The sequence below is a fragment of the Topomyia yanbarensis genome, chromosome 2 (assembly GCF_030247195.1).
Source record: "Topomyia yanbarensis strain Yona2022 chromosome 2, ASM3024719v1, whole genome shotgun sequence".
Lineage (NCBI taxonomy): Eukaryota > Metazoa > Arthropoda > Insecta > Diptera > Culicidae > Topomyia > Topomyia yanbarensis.
Window position 1 is genome coordinate 21,437,594 of NC_080671.1, and position 17,217 is coordinate 21,454,810.

General features: G+C 38.6%; 1 protein-coding gene across 6 annotated transcripts in view; it reads right to left on the minus strand.

The window, feature by feature from the left end:
- Positions 1-16,356, minus strand: part of LOC131678772 (zinc finger protein 271-like) — a 153,756-nt gene extending 137,400 nt beyond the window's left edge. For 3 of the 6 annotated variants that reach the window (XM_058959058.1, XM_058959054.1, XM_058959059.1), the window contains exon 1: positions 15,816-16,356. The gene's annotated coding sequence lies outside the window, so the exon portion shown is untranslated. The remainder of the gene's footprint in view (positions 1-15,815) is intronic. The other 3 variants (XM_058959057.1, XM_058959056.1, XM_058959055.1) reach the window with 3 other exon arrangements.
- Between the last annotated feature and the right edge of the window lie 861 nt (positions 16,357-17,217).

Here is a 17,217-nt window from a genome sequence, read left to right on the forward strand (position 1 = left end):
TCCGTCGGGTCCAAAATTGAAAAACGATTTAAAATAAGAAGAAGCTCAGCTATTTATCGTTAGTGCCCAGATTTTGGTCCACGTTCAGAACCGCGTCGATTTGTTTTCGTTACGATTTGAACGAAACAAGCGAAGAATTATTTTTTCCTTGGAAGAGAAAAACCAGGACAAATCAAGAATTTTCCTCGAAGGCCCAGGACACCAGGACAGTCTATTAAAAACCAGGACATGTCCTGGGAAACCAGGTCGTTTGGTCACCCTAATTCCATCATATAATATAAAAGTTGTAGTGAAAGTAAAGATTACATTACGATAATGTAATCGGATAGTTTATTTATGTTGTCATTTGTTGGGGGAAGTGGCCCAATTCGGACCGCTGACCAATTCGGACCCCCAGCTGTTTTTCAGCTATGGTAATGTTATGAAAAGCGTATATGTCATTTGCATGGCTATCACAAATACAAACTATTCACTGTAAACACCATAAAAGCACCCAACAAGATTTTTTTTTTAATCAGTGTCATTTCCTATTGCGCCTGAGCTAAGAAATATATTAGCTTCCCACAGTAATACTCCATTTCCACCTGAGAGAGCCTGGAAGCGCCCATACTAGATAATCATACTAGAGCCCCAGAGAGATCACTGCACACCAGGGAGACTGGAAGCGCCCTATGAGTTTAGATAGATTAGCCCCTAGCGCCCCAGTTAAACATTTGATGTATTTACGCGCTCTATGAAATAAGAATATTTGGAGCCGTTTAATCCCCTATTGCGCTCTGCGGCCTATGTGAATTAGAGTGGGACATGGTTATATGAAAAAAAATAAAATTTGGCTCCGAGTAACTTTTTGGGTTCCATTTAGCTCCCAGAACAACTCTGCAAATTTTTAACTCGATCGATGAAACTATATTTTTGCGCCCACGGTTTAAAGTTTACATGGGATTTTGTATGGGAAAATTGTCTTTTGCAAATTAATTCTTCCAAGAGCCGCCCGTTATCTCCTAAAAATAAACAGATGTCTGATTTTTTTAAGAAATTTGTCAAGGAAACAAAGTCTAGAAGACTGCAAAACGATCTGATGCTTGTGGAAAAAGTTATTAAGCAAAAACCGATTGATGCCCTGAAGATTGATGAAAATTTCACTTTTCATAGCATCACTGCTTCTGACGGTTTTATTACATACAAAATTTTTAACTTTCTTTTATTATGTATAAAAGAAGCCTCAATTTATAACTCAAAACCTTGCGAAGTGGCCAAATAGTATAGATAAACGATTCAGATACGTTAAGAGAGGATTAAAACAAAATTGCGTATAATTGGACAACCAACAGCAGTGGTGCTAGAAAAAATGAATATTTTTTCAATCGTCAGAGCATCAATTGGTTTTTGCTTAATAACTTTTTCCACAAGCATCAGATCGTTTCGTGGTTTTCGAGACTTTTTTTCTTTGTTAAATTTCCTATACAAGCCACATAACGATTTATTTTTAGGAAGTAATGGGCGACTCCTGGAGGAATTATTTTGTAAAAGTTAACTTTCCCATACAAAATCCCATGTAAACTTTAAACAGTGGGCGCAAAAATATAGTTTCACCGATCGAGCTAAGAATTTGCACAGTTGTTCTAGGACCCAAATGGTACCTAAAAAGTTGCTCGGAGCTGGAATCTATTTTTTGTCCCACCCTAATGTGAATATGATACTAGCGCCTCAGCAAGTCTGAGAGCGCCCGGTGAGTTTGGAAAGTTTATTGCCTACCTCCCTAATTCAGATTCTTTTCTTAGATCAGTTCTCCTATAGCCCCCCGCGAAATATCACACAAGCGCCCTGGCAAGTCTAAGAGTGCCATGCGAGCCATGGGAATATCATACTAGCTCTCCAACGAGTGTTGAAGCGCTCTGCAAGATATGGGAATATCATACTAGCGTCCCAGAGAATCGAAGTGCGTCCTGCGAGATATGTGAATATCATACTAGCGCCCCATAGAGTCTTGGAGCGCCGTTCGAACTACGAGAATATCGAACTAGCGCCTAGGGAGTTTAAGAGAGCCCTGCGACCTATGCGAATATCAAACTGGTGCCCGAGAGAATCTGAGAGCGCCCAGCGAGCAATGTGAATATCATATTAGCGCCCCATAGTGTCATATTAGCGCCCTAGGGAGGTTGAGAGCGCCCTGTGAGCTACGAGAAGCACCCCAGTGAGTGCGAAAGCGCTCTCTGAGCTATGGGAGTATCACACTAGCGCTCCTGAGAATCTTAGAGCGCCCTGCGAGCTATGAGAATATCAGACTAGCGCCCTAGCGAGTTTGAGAGTGCCATGCGAACTATGTGAATATCGTAAAAGCGCTCTAGTGAGTTTTGGAGTGCCCTACGAGCTATGGGAATATTTGAATCTGAGAGTGCCCTGCAAACAATGGAATTATTATTCTAGTGCTCCAGAGAATTTGTGAGCCCCCTGCAAACAAAGAGAAAATCAGACTAGCGCCCTAAAGAGTTTGGGTACGCCATTAGAGCTATGGGAATATTATTCTGATACTCGAGAGAATCTGAAAGCATCCTACGAGCAATGTGAACACCATACTAGCGCCCCATAGAGTCATACTAGCGCCGAAGAGAGCTGCAGAGCGCCCTGCGAGCTATGAGAACACCAGACTAGCGCCCTAGTGAGTTTGAGAGTGGCCTGCAAGCTATGGGAACATCATACTGGCGCACGAGAGAATCTGAGAGCGCCCTGCAAGCGATGAGAATAAAAGGCTGCCCTAGAGAGTTTGAGAGCGTCCAGCGTGCTATGAAAATGTACTGGCGCTCGAGAGAATCTGAGAGCGCCTTGCGAGCTATTCGAATATCATAATAGCACTCCAGCGAGTGTGGAAGCGCTCTCTGAGCTATAAAAATGTCAAACTAGTGCCCCTGCGGGTCAGAGAACACCCTGCGAACTTCCGGAATATCATACTAGCGCCCTGCGAGTTTTGAAATTATCATATTAGCGCCTCAGAGAGTGTGGAAACGCTCTGCGAGCGATTGGAACGTCCGACTATCGTCCGAGAGAATCTGATAGCGCCCTGCGAGATATGAAAGTATCAAACTAGTGTTGAAACGCTCTGCGAGGTATGGGAATATCATACCTCATAAGTATCTGAGAGTGTCCTGCAAGCTATGAGCATATCATACCATATGAAAATATCATACTAGCGCGCCAGAGAGTTTGAGAATACCCTACGAGTTTGGAGAGATTCGGAAAATTCCAATTATCTGGATGTCTCTTACGAGCATAGGGATCATTAAATTGCCTTTCAGAATGATAAGGTCAATAGAATCTTTTTTTGGCTTAAAATTTTTTTTTTCGATTCCAGGAGCCGACTAACCGTGACTAACCGCAACTACAGCACTGCAAGATTTGGTGTACATATGAGGATGAAGCCATGGGATGCAAAGGAGAGAATCAAGCAAACCGTACTGTTGCGTTAGGCTACTGTATAGTGCATTATGCTTAATTGTACTCGAAATGTAGAAGAAGAGGGAAACCAATCTAGCAACCTTGTTGATTTATTGTTAAAAATAATCTTCCTAGTATCTATCAGACTAAAATTCGTAGAAGGAAGCACCGCCAAAAAGTTATTAAATCTAAGCATGGGTCAAACAAACCGAATCAAAGAAGCATAAGAAAAAGAAATCTTCTGCTAAAATGAGAGATACCTTGTGAATCAGGACGCTTGTCAAGCATACGAAATCTGATCATCTGATATTTGACTTGTCCTTCAAATAACAAACTCGGTCTCGGAAGAGCTCGCCTTCAGAATCACTCACTACAATTACAGACGAGACGGAAAATGTCAGCCACTAAAACACTGGCCGTGATTCTGAATGTGACATTCACTATACGGTTCAAATATATGCGGGCGTAGGGACCTCACGATCGGGTGCATCATCGCGAAGAGCTCGAGCGTTTCTACGTTAACATGTTCGATCACGTGGACGTTTGTATGTCGCGTGTGTATGTAACTCCGCGTGTATAAATTCGATTTTATAACCCTGTGTCCATTCGCATATTCGCGTGTGTTCTTGGAAGATCACGCGCGGGCCGTGAATCTGATACTTAATTCTCGGTGCTCGGATCAGACGCTAGAAGAGAGTGAGTTCGTCCACATCACTAGAGTTCCCAGTCATGTCATGTGTTGTCTAGTGGATATGAGCGTCATTTTTTTATTGGTCAAACTGAAGGCTTGCGCCTAAGCTGCTAGGGCCGAGAGTAGGGACTTCCGGACGTAACCAATTCATGATCGCGCGAACACTGAGGTTTGCAAGTTCACTCTTGAGACCACGTTTGTAAATATAGAAGTGCTGCAACGTTTATTTAGTCAACGGGTGTTTTTCTGTTTGTGAGATCGCGGGCGCAGGTCTGTGTGAATAATCGCGAAGGGCTCAAGCGTTTGTATGTTAACGTGTTTGTAGCTTGCGCTAGCATGTATGTAACTTCGCGTGCATAAATTCTTTTTTATAATCGTGTACACATTCGCATATTCGCTCGCATTCTTGAATTATTATAATGTCATTATATTCGATTATTATTGGAACATTATTGAGCACCTGATAAAGCTTTATTACCGAATTTCGTTAAACGTGACAATCACTAGCGAGCAAGAACTGATTTTTAGAATAGACTGCTAATTTTATTCTTCAACACTTTCTCACCAGTTTATTTACTGGGTGCAATAAAATGGGCATCCTGAATTCGCAAAACGGGTAGTGTGCAAAAGAACATGGAAAAAATTCCTATGCAAAAGTCTAGCTCAATCTGCCATGATTAAGAAGTCCCGCAAAACAGTCAAAGTTAAAAAATGTCTACCCGAAACCCATTGACATTTTCGGAATCGAATTCATAGTTTTGATGTCAAATGGTGTCAGCTCGAAAAAATTTTAAATGCCTTCATGGGACTTACAAATATAAGATAAGACCTTATGTTTGGAAAGGTAGTATTGATTTTTTTATGCAAATGATTTAGAAATGCATGAACAATAATTATTTTTCTTCTAAATGACACAAAACCCTGACGTTTCATGCAGTTCTAAGATATTTTGATAACAAAAATATGAAAGCAGCATTTTAATAGTCAAGTCTCATCTCAACTTAAAAATCAAAGTCCTACATTTTTTCAGTGACCCCCTCAACCATGATTCTAAAACTTTGAATCTAAATTACACAAGCATGCACACCAATCCGCTAAAATGACAAACTTTAAAAATGGATAACGCATCTATTTTTAATTAATTCAATTAATAGAAAATAGTTGAGTACCACTCAAACTATTATACATACACACCACAATTCAAAAACCATCGCATTCGTTTTCTCTACACTCGTTTATCATTCTACTCTATCTACAGCTTAGACCATAATGGCAACCCACTATACTCCATCGAACGTGCCTCCCTTGAATGTCCCTACCCCGCTACTTCTCCGAGTCAGCGACCGCTGGATTCATCCCCTGGGAAGGGGCGGAAAATCGAAACACCTTTCTTCTACCTTCACCATTCTCCATCTCAACTCTTTTTCCAGCGAAGCATAATTGCACTGACGCTAAACCTCCCACCACGACACCACCAACTATTCTCACCGTCTGGCATCCCGGAGCATTATCCGTATTTGTTTGATGCTGATGCCTATCCGTTCACATCTCAGCACACCAGAACCACGGTTGCATCATTTATTGCACTTTTTCCACCCAACAACCCACCATCATCATCATCATCATCATCACCACCATCATCGTCATCGTCGTTCTGGTCCAAGTACCAACAGCCCGTGCGAAGGAGTGGGTGGCGGTGCCACACTTTGACCACTTTCACCTGTTTCTTCTTCGTCTTTGGCTAACGAATCTCATCCTCTCACTCTAGTTGTATATATTTCTCCCTCTCGCGTTCGCTTTTGCACTTTGCCAGCTCCACTGAGGCTGTTTGATTATAAAATCAACCCATCGCCCCATCCTCCACAACCGACCGGTTTACGTCTTGCATCTCCACGTGTTCGTTGATGGTGCATCCTGCCGGGGATTCAGGATGCCAGTTAGAAAGGAAGTACGGGAGCACCTCAAAACCATCCCGCAGCATCTTCATCTGATGTTTTCACGGCTGCCAGCGCCGCCGCCGCCATCGCCTGAATCGAACGAAACTTTAATAAAAAGGGGTTGCAGCTTCAACCATCAGTGCAATTTTCTTCAGCGTCGTTCAATGTTTGATGATTTAGAAAATGTCATATCCACACCTCTTCAGCTTCTACAGCCACTTCCTTGCATTCCGTAGTGTATAGGGACCAAGTTGTACGGAATGAGTTACATTTTATCCTCGTTGATGCACTGACTGCACGTCGTTACCACAGACTGGACACGGCTTTGACGTGGGGATAACTTTAGCGCGAGAAAAATTTGATGCCATTTTCAAGCTGACCGTTGATACTGCAGCAGCAAAGTGGCAATGTATCATCGGGTTCCGGTGCAAACCGGGAGGCGCTTTTTATGTTTCATTAGATATTATGGAGGGTAACTTTTGTGCACCTCCTCCGCACCATCGCTAGCCACGTGGTCTGATTCCGTACTCCCAGTGTTTGGAGTTTGAGCACGGAATTTTTAATAAATATTCATAGAAAAAGGGAACTCATTATAAAAGTTATACTTGCTCTGTATTATTATTGTTTTATTAGTTCTGAAATAGTTGTCTGGAAAGGAAGTAGTTTTATACAGCTACACATATATGAAACATGCAAGGGTTTCACATTTTCCGTAAATTGGTGTATTAGTGTACATTGCACGAATGTTATCGTTGATAACGAAAATTTTTCGTAAATGAAACGAAATGATTCGATTATTTTAATAAATGTTTGTGTATATTACAATCGATTTCGTTGGTCGCAAGAATTCATTTCGTTCATCTTAGAGAAGTTTTCGTACTTAACACTCGGAATACCAAGGGGGTCCGAAAATGGAACGCTTACTTTGACCCGTCATATCTCAGCTGTTACATTATCGATTCTGTCTTCACCACTGGACTGGAAGACTGGAAAAAAAATAAAATTTTGCTCCGAGTAATTTTCTGGGTCCCATTTAGGTCGCAGAACAACTCTGCAAATTTTAAGCTCGATCGTTGAAACTATATTTTTGCACTAACGGTTTAAAATTTGCATGGAATATCGTATGAGAAAATTGACTATCGCAAAATAATTTTTCCAAAAGTCGCCCATTACCTCCTAAAAATAAATAAATGATGGTTTTTATTGGAAATTTGTCGAGAAATCGAAAACCGCGGAGCGATTTGATGCTTGTGAAACAAGTTATTAAGCAAAAACCGATTGATGTCTTGAAGATTGGTGAAAATTCCAATTTTCATGGCATCACTGCTGCTGATGGTCGCATTATATACATTTTTTAACTTTCTCTTATGTACAAAAGAAGCCTTAATTTATCCTTCAAAACTCTTGTGAAGCGTCCAAACAGTTTTGATAATTTATTTAGATACATTAAGAGAAGATCAAAACAAAATTGCATATAATTAGACAACCAAGAGCAGTGGTGCCATAAAATTTAAAAGTATTTCATCAATCGTCAGAGCATCAATCGGTTTTTGCTTAATAACTTTTTTCTCAAGCGTCAGATCGTTTCGTGATTTTCGAGACTTTGTATCTTAAATTTCCTATGAAAGCCACATAACGATTTATTCTTAGGAGGCAAGGGGCGACTCCTGGAGGAATTATTCTGTGAAAGTTAATTTTCCCATACAAAATCCCATGTAAACTTCAAGCAGTGGGTGCAAAAATATAATTTCAGGGATCGAAGTAAGAATTTTCACAGTTATTCTATTGCCCAAATAGTACCTAGAAAGTTGCTCGGAGCTGAAATCTAATTTTTGTCCCACTCTACTGGACAGGCATGCCTTTTGAAAAAACGTGGAATTAAAAATAGAAGAACAAAGTTGTCTACCAGAAGTTTTTTTTTGGAGAGTTGTCCTACTGGAGCTGTAGAGCTAGGTTCTCGGAAGGGCTCCCCGTCAGAATCACACACTACAATTGCAGACGAGATAGGCAACGGCGCCCACTAAAACACTGCTTTAGGCCAATTGCAGCGGGCCGTGATTCTGAATGTGACATTCATTGTCCAGTTCAAGTATGTGCGGGCGTAGGGACTTCGCGATCACGTGTATCATCGCGAAGGGCTCGAGCATTTGTACGTTAAAGTGTTCGATCGCGCGTGCGTTTATATGGCGCGTGTGCTAACGTGTATTTAACTTCGCGTGTATAAATTCTATTTTTACCATTTTTTTGACGTAGGACTTACGTCTTTCTTTACTATACCGGGTGTCATTTCAAAATTTTCAAAACGGATGCGTTACGTACACTTTGAACCTTAATAACTTTTCTCCTACTAAAGGAATTACTAATATTGTTTCATAAATCGAAAGGAAAACGTGCAACGCTTGCTATTGATACCTTGTTTGCTATGTAAAACTTGTTTAAAAAGTTCAAAAACTACTTTTAATGCGAATCAACATTAATGCTAGAACCTATAAATATGGGTGTCGCAGTTTTACTTAAAGCCAGACGTGTGTAAGCCACAGAGCAGAACGCACGTACGTGTGCTGCTCAACGAGAAGCTGCATTTTGACCACCAACCAAATCATAGCTACTGCCTTATCGCTGCCAACCAAGAACTGTCGTCGCCCTGCGTGAAATTCATCGCTCTCAGAAGTGGACAGAGTTACTAATTCGCATGGTCTGTGAGATTGCACAGCATTTCAAAACCGATCTACTCTTCCGGAGCTCAGCCGTAATGGCCCTCTAAGAAGCCAGCGAGGCCTGCCTGGTTAGTTTGTTGGAAGATACCAATCTGTGCGCTATCCATACCAAGCGAATAATCATCATGCCGAGCGGGAAACGGCGAAATAATATTCACAACAAACGGTTCTTATTAGGACCACAAAATCGTTCTCAGAAGAATTACAATTGAAATTTCCATTTCGTGCTTTGGAAAATAACTTCCCTCTTATCGGGTTAGTTATTTTCTATAATAATATCCGAAAAATGTACGATAAAACTAATAAACTGACCAATTGGACGGAAGCAAGAAAATACCTACAAAAATTTGAGTCATAAAAGTGACATTGACGGAAAAATGCTTCGATCGTGTCTAAGTGTTTGGCAGCTGAAGTTGCCGATTTGTTTTCCAACGTCAATTATTTGCGCTGTGCTGTACGGAACAAACAGATATTTGCGCGATTCGTTGGGAAATAATCAAAACAATTGTGTAGTAGATTCCGTAGATTTTACTGCAAAGTTTGATAGATTTTGTAAAAGCATTAATTAGCCTGCTTTGATTGGTGTTTTTTGCAAATTTTTCAAGAACATTAGTGAATGTGGCAAGCCTGCTACTAAGCGAAAGCCACACCAAAAAGAATGATGAATATATTTCCATTTGCGCACAAAAGGATGGACTTCCATTTGCACTAAGAAGTTTATAAAAGAGATCGCATTGCGATATACAATGCTCATTCGATGTGAGCTGCGAAAGGGGAATGTTCGTGTATGTACTCAGCAGAAACGAATTCGGGCAAGGTTCGAATCGTTAGAAAGGATTCTCGTCTGGTATCACCAAAAATAGTTATTTGCAAACCGTTCTTTTTAGGATGAAATCATAACGGAGAAAGAATTGAATTAGAAAGCTCCATTTAACAACTTGCATTGAGTTTACGCCTGTCAAGTCTGCTGTACTTTATCAGTGACACATATAAACCAATGTTTATCGAATTAATCTACAAACTACTAAGCGAAAGCCACACCAAAAAGAATGATGAAAATATTTCCATTTGCGCACAAAAGGATGGACTTCCGTCTACACTAAGAAGTTTATAAAAGAGATCGCATTGCGATATACAATGCTCATTCGATGTGAGCTGCAAAAGGGGAATGTTCGTGTATGTACGCAGCAGAAGCGAATTCGGGCAAGGTTCGAGTTGTTAGAAAGGATTCTCGTCTGGTATCACCAAAAATAGTTATCTGAAAACCGTTCTTATTGAGATGAAAACATAATAGAGAAAGAATTGAATTAGAAAGTTCCATTTAATAACTTGGATTGAGTTTGCCCCTGTTAATTCTTCAGTACATGTACCAGTTATTCATATAAGCAAATGTTTATCAAATTAATCTACAAACCCGAAGGTTTTTGCAAGTCCTAGAAAATCAGTGAATGTGGCAATCTCATTCGACATGAAATTTCCAGTAAACATTCATTCAAAATTGGCATATGATATGCCCAAGTTTAGTCCTACGTCAACATCGCGGTTATGTCCCGGACATTACCCACTCCTAGTTTTTTGTTAACCATTTTTTGTTAACGACCTATTGAGTCAATTTGTCAACTGTTGTTACGGCATTTAATTAGCAAAGGGACTGGAAGGTGAAGTTTATTTTTCAATATTAAGAGCAATAGTACTCAAGGGAGTTGAAGAGAGAAAGTTTAGAAAAGCGTGGAAGCGTCATATGTGCAAGCTTAGAGTTTACCGGCGACTTAACCCTTTGTCTGCTACCGTAGGAGTCAAGATATTTTGGCATTAGAAATGCGAATCACCTGAGTCTACGGCATGTCCGGACAAGTGTAGAGTAACTTGTTACTTCATGCTGTCGGAACTGTATTGAAAAATATACTCCACCTTCCAGTCCCTTTGCTAATTAAATGCCGTAACAACAGTTGTATAAATTCTATTTAATAACCGTGTGCCTTTCACATATTCGCGTGTGTTCTAGAATGATCGCGTGCGGACCGTGAATCTGATACTTAATTTTTCGTGTACGGTTCAGATTCTAGAAGAAAGTAGGTTCTTTCATATCACTAGAGTTCCCAGTCATGTCATCAGGGAACGTGTTGTCTGGTGGATATGAGCTTTATTTTTTAATTGGTATAAATGAATGTATGGACCTAAGTTGCTATATTTTGTAACCATGTGGCCATTCACATATTAGCGTATATTCTTGGATGGCCACGCGGACCGTCATTCTGATGTTTAGTTTTCGGTGTACGGATCACATTCTGAAAGGGTGAGTTACCCCATATCACTAGAGTTCCCGGTCATGTCGCCATGGAATGTGTTGTCTAGTGGATATGGAAGTTATTTTTTTCTCAGAGCTAGCATAGAAACAAAATGCAGCTTGCTTCTGAAACCGAACATATCCGAACCAGAATGCGCTGTGTCGGGAAAACGAATGACGAGGGAAACGAACCAAACATTCTTTCAAGTTCGCGCAGAGATGTCAATTTGTTTGAGCTCTACTTGTGAGCTATAGAACATTAAAAAAGACTCACATCAGCCCTCCCGGCCTCCTCGATACACCACTATCGAGGCGTATTGTAATCAACATCTTGAAGTGGGCTTCTTATATAAATCAAATCCTGAGCAGTCATAATAATTGGTGGATTATTAACATGAGAACTAATTAACCTCTAGTGGTAGATAACTCGATTGAATCTATTGTGGCTTGATGATGTTTACAATACCGTCAATCCCATTAACCTGCGAGAGGGAAGAACATATTTGTCTACCGGAAGATAGAGTAAAAAACCCGTTTTAATCCACCTAGTGATGGAATTCCATGGTTGGTTATGTTTAATATAATAATGGAAATGTCTATTACATATTCAATGCGATTTACACATATATACAATAGATCGACAGCTACGAAATTGAGATGCTCTGTGTCAACGCTGAAACACTTGAAACCAGCGGCGGATCTAGAAGGAGTGTTCGAAGACCCCGCCAAAAAATTTCAATTTGTTAAGAAATTTTAAATTATGTTCTCAACAACTGATTTTCATTTCAAACCATATTTTTCACTGGTTTTTCAGACGCACTAAAAAAATTTATTCTGGAGAAACTAGAAAATTTTATTCGAGTAGGGAAGGTACATGATTTGGGAAGGGTGGTGTTAGGGAGTACCCCTCGCCGTACATCTAACTACAAAAAAGAAATGTTAAAATACAGAAAAGTTATGCAAGTCAAAAAAATGGGATTAAGTTGACGATGTTCAGAGCGATTACATAACCTTTCTATAGGAGAAAGGCAAAAATGTGAATTTGCATTGTGTCCGCACTCTTCAACCCGTAACTCTGGAACCGGAAGTCGGAATTTAATGAAATTCAATAGCAGCCTATACGAACGTTGTACCTCTCATAACTCATAGATTAAGTTTGATGAAATCGGTTCAGCCATTTCCGGAAAAAGGATTTTAAATTTTTCTTCACCATTGGATAAGTATATCTTTTACAAAAGTGGTCATCTAGAAATAATGGAAAACAAATTTGTATATCCGAAATAATTGTAAAAACAGTAACAGTACCGACAAAACGAGCTTTTCTGTTCAAACAAACGTATCTCGGCCGTTTGTCTATCAATTCCAATTTTCCTTACACCAATGAAATCCCTAGAGCTTCTACATTTGTAATGTATGCAATAAATATTAGATCTTCGAAGATTACTATACTTTTTTGAGGTTTTAAGAAGAATGGTTTTCTCAATGCACATGGCACACGGCTGGTTAAAATTTTTGCGCTTTGGGAATGCTTTGAGTTGAGACGAAAACGTTATAGAAACTGCACATCATTTGATATAATAATTTTGGCTTTATATCCTCCAAGAAGTATTTATGGTGAATTCACTCTTCAAACAAATTTAGTTCCAAACTAAATGTCTTCAACAAAATTTTGGGGAGTGCTATTACAAAACACTGTGTTGAAGACATGAAGGCTCCATGTGTTCAAGGTATTAACATATTTTAGGCTATTTCTATTTAATTTTAAATTAAATTATTATGATCAATGATTAATTATTTCTTATAAATCTCTTCTATTGTTTATAAACGATTACATTTTATCCAAAGTTTGAGTTTATGAAGCTCACAATAGAGTTATTTTAGAAAAAACTAGGTTAAGGAACACTTCGTAAATATCATTTTATAACTCGATATACTCCATATACGTAATACTCATACCTACAATAAAGTTGTTTTAAATGAAAGTCTCAATAAAATTCCTAAAGACAGGAACTCTGTTACAATTTTTTGAAAAAGTGATTCTCCATTATTTTAAAATTTCAAAGATGGCGGTTTCGTAATTATGCCATTGGGATAGTAAGTTAGATTTTCACCAAATCGCCACCAAACCGAATTTCTGATTACGCCGCTGACTCCAAGTAAGTAGAAACAAAGTCGTTCTACACTCGTCCACAAGAAACTTCTTCGAATACTGCCTATCTATTATAATACATTGAAGACCCGATTTGATCAGCGCCCAATTTTATCAGTGTTATATGAAAATATGTTTGATGGGCTCTAGCAGACAAACAAGGCTGAATTTTAGTAAATCCTTTCTTGATATTGTTTTCCTTATCTTAAAGATGCAAATATACAAAAAATAAAAAAAAATCATTTTTTTTAATTTTTGCGCTAGAAGACTATATTAAATAATCAGAAATAGTTATTAGATAACATCAAGGAAAGGAAAGAATATTTTAACAGCTTCAGCTTATTATGAAGAAAAAAATGTCGCGATTTAGTAAGTGTCCCCATTTTGTCAGCCTAAAATACACCATGGAGATGATAAAACTGTACTGTATTTATTATTCGCAGTAATTGGTACATCCCATTTTCTGAGGATATTTCAATTACATCGAAGTACACCAATTTTTAGGTAGTTTTAAGGGGTTATTTTATCGCCTTCTTCCAACATTCGGCGAACCTATTCCCATTCGTGCGATAGTTTATGTTAAAAGGGTATCCTAATATAATTGGTATACTTAAGGGTTTATATGTTGCAGATACAGAAAATTCATAAATTTTCAGCTTTTCCTACACAATATTACAAAAGCTTCTTAAACAACTGTTCCTGATAAGATTATGTAAATTATAATGCATTTAAAAATTTCAATAGGAGTGACGGAAGGTTATCGAAATTTCGTGGAAAAAATTCTAGTAATAATAATGATTTTCCCTAACGGGTTTCGAGAGTTTTTTATGTGGTCTTTGGCATTAGGATTAGGGATAATAATTCAGATCAAAGATATTACTGGGAAGTCATTTTTAGAAAAAGTCGATATCGAAGTAAAGTTTCAAGATATCAAGAGCTGAAATTTCAGTGCTTAGTTCTCAGCCGCGTTGGGAATTTGAGTAAACGCTATTGAGTATGAACTTCAAATCCATTCAAAAATTTGTTTTTCGAATTTGTTGACTCAGCAAAACATATATAACCCCTCTAGGAAAATTCAGTTTTCCCGACACAATGCATTGATTGAAGAATTTATATATGTTATTAATGGGGTATTGTCAATAATTCGTTTGTATTTCTATTTTATGGGCCATTTTTCCACTTTTCCAGTAAATTGGTTTAACCTTTTAGATTTCTTACACTGATATTGTCCTATGCTAATTTGAGCGATTCTCTGAGTCCTGCCACTATGTAGTATGTGTTATTAAAAACATCACGAAGCATCAAGTTCTAAATGTTCTCAATCGATATAATATCCGAAGAAGGCGATAAGAGTTATAAGAAATGTATCATCACACTGTTAAGTGGATTAAAAGCGTTTTTTGTCTGAAAAATACATACACACGCAGATATCGTTTAAAATCGGATAAAACCCCTCGATGTTCAATCCATTTCCTTCCTTAATAAAAAAGATAAAAGAAAAACTGCTTCTTCTTTAATAAACTTTAAACATTCGCCCAAAAATATTAGTTTGTGTGGAGCGGATTTCTAAACTGTGGCTGATTACATTTTCTTACACTACACATGAGCACTAGCGACAGAGAGAAATATCCTAAGATTAGAACCATAGCTTAATACAACACTGTCGGACTGAAAATTAACAAGATCGAACTGCTATTGTAATGATCGGTGTAAATGACATTCTTCGAATTATGAATAACCCTAAGATTGATTTCTTAAACGAGCTCAAAGTTGATTAAAAATAAAAATTCTCCCGTCGGAACCAACGTATTTGCCTTTTTCCGCAATTGGATAATAAACGTTCGATTTAAGAGGAAGCATTTTTTTGAAAATGTTATGACCAAGTCACAAATTTATACTCAAAAACACACATCGATCTCTGATCAGGGCTACTTAACAGGAGCGGTTAACTTTCTAGATAAAAGCAATGAAGTCATGTGTGTGATGTAGCAGTGTAATAAATTGTAAAAGGGAAATTTCAATACATAAAAAAAATCTAGAGCGTCTTCGAAAATCCGATTTCATACTGTAACCAGTTTGATTTTTTCCTTTCGATAAAAGAAACAGGAGATCTATCAACCACTACAACGAACGAAATAAAATCAAACACATTTAATTTCAATCATTACAATACCTACCTAAAAGCAAGGCTAATTTAGTAAATGAATGAACAGTAGAACGAAAAACCATAATACTTCGAGAATGTGAAAAGAAATTAGCGTTATGTGTAGAATCAACCAATATATATTTTCTTGAAAGTTGAAAAATGTTCACTAGCTTACTAAGAGTTCATGTGAAATAATATGAATCGCGTTTCGTGTAAACTCAAACACTGATTGAACCTTTTGTAGGTTCAGAAAGAAATTGTGTAAACTTCATAATGTAAAGTTCTAAGCTACAAAGCCGACGGCAATAAGGACCATCAAATTGCTTGATGACAGAATTTCAACACATTATTCTACTCCGTTCAATGATATACAATAATTGAAATGCTCACTATTACGTTCGTTTGCAGCAACTATCTGGCGTTGTAATGTAGTTATTATGTTCTGCAGAACCTCACCCAAGCATTTTCTTCCTCATTGAACCAATTCGCCTGCTCTTCGCAAAAGGCCAAACATTGACTCTAGTCACAGTGTCCACTGGAATTCCACTACCTTCTTCCACCAGAGGTCAATTTCCACTTTTCTGTTGTATTTTCCCACTCAAACGATACTACAGCACAGCATCTTGCTTTGAATGATCTTGAACTTTTCTCTCCCCGAACGTCTGCCAACAAATGGGAACCGGTTTTCGTTTCAAACTTATCCCTTCAATAACCAGCTCGCGACTGCCAAAGGGACAAGATTCAGGTTTTTCTCGAGACATACCACTTTTCTTCACCTTCGGTTATATCCTTTTAAAACGAGAAAAACAACCCTCACCACCGGTTCCGGCGGATTCACCATCCCACCGACCATCGCACACACACACCGACCGACGGACAGACCAGAGTCAAAGGAGGTTCGGCTGATCTTATGTGCCACCTTCTTCACTCACTCACGCACACAGATACGCGGTACGTGGCCTCCCGGATACCACCGAACCCTAACGATCCGTACCGACCGACCGACCAACGCGCAAAGGCCCAAAAGAAAATTACAAACGTCTCCAGAATATTTACATACTTTCTCATTATTCAGCCACCTTTCTCTCACACCCCGTTCCAGTTCTCGCTCTTTATATCGTTACCTCCTCTTCTATACCAAACTCACACACGAAATGAGTTGGTTGTTTTTTCTGTTCCTCTGTTTTGTGCTTTATATGCACACTAATACCAAGGCAGAGAAAGGATCAAGATCTTTCCTCTCTCTTGGGTTCGGTTGTTCCTTTCAGCTGCCAGTCCTTCCAGTTCAGTTTTTCTCTCACTTCTTGGATGGGAAGCGTGGAAGGGAATGTAATAAACGTTATTTAAGATTTGTCAATGGAACTACAGAGTATAAAAATATAAATTGTTGGAAAATTTTCAAATTGAGTGCAAAACCAATAAACACATTTCTTAATAAGCTATTTCCACAAAAAACTGACCGAATAACCGCTTCTGATTTCAAGAGGAAAATAAGATTGTATTTTAATCATAGCCAAGCCAAACAGTCCCGTAGCACAGAAGGGTAACTGGGGTCAAATCCTGGTCAAAATTATTTGTTGCTGCTATTGCTTTCATTATGCCTTAATATGAACAAAAAATAGACAATAACTAGTTTTTGGAACAATTTGGCATCTATCCACCTACCAGTGCAGAGGTCAATTTTCTTTATCCTTTCGAATACTAGTAATTTCGAGGTGATCTTTGCCAATACATTTGTTTTTCCAGTTGCACAAACAGTTGGTCAGTGGAAAAGGGGGAAGAAAAGGGACGCCTGTGCATATTTTCATAGAGATTCATTTTAAAAAACATTGTATTTGGCCCTACAGCATTTCGTTGT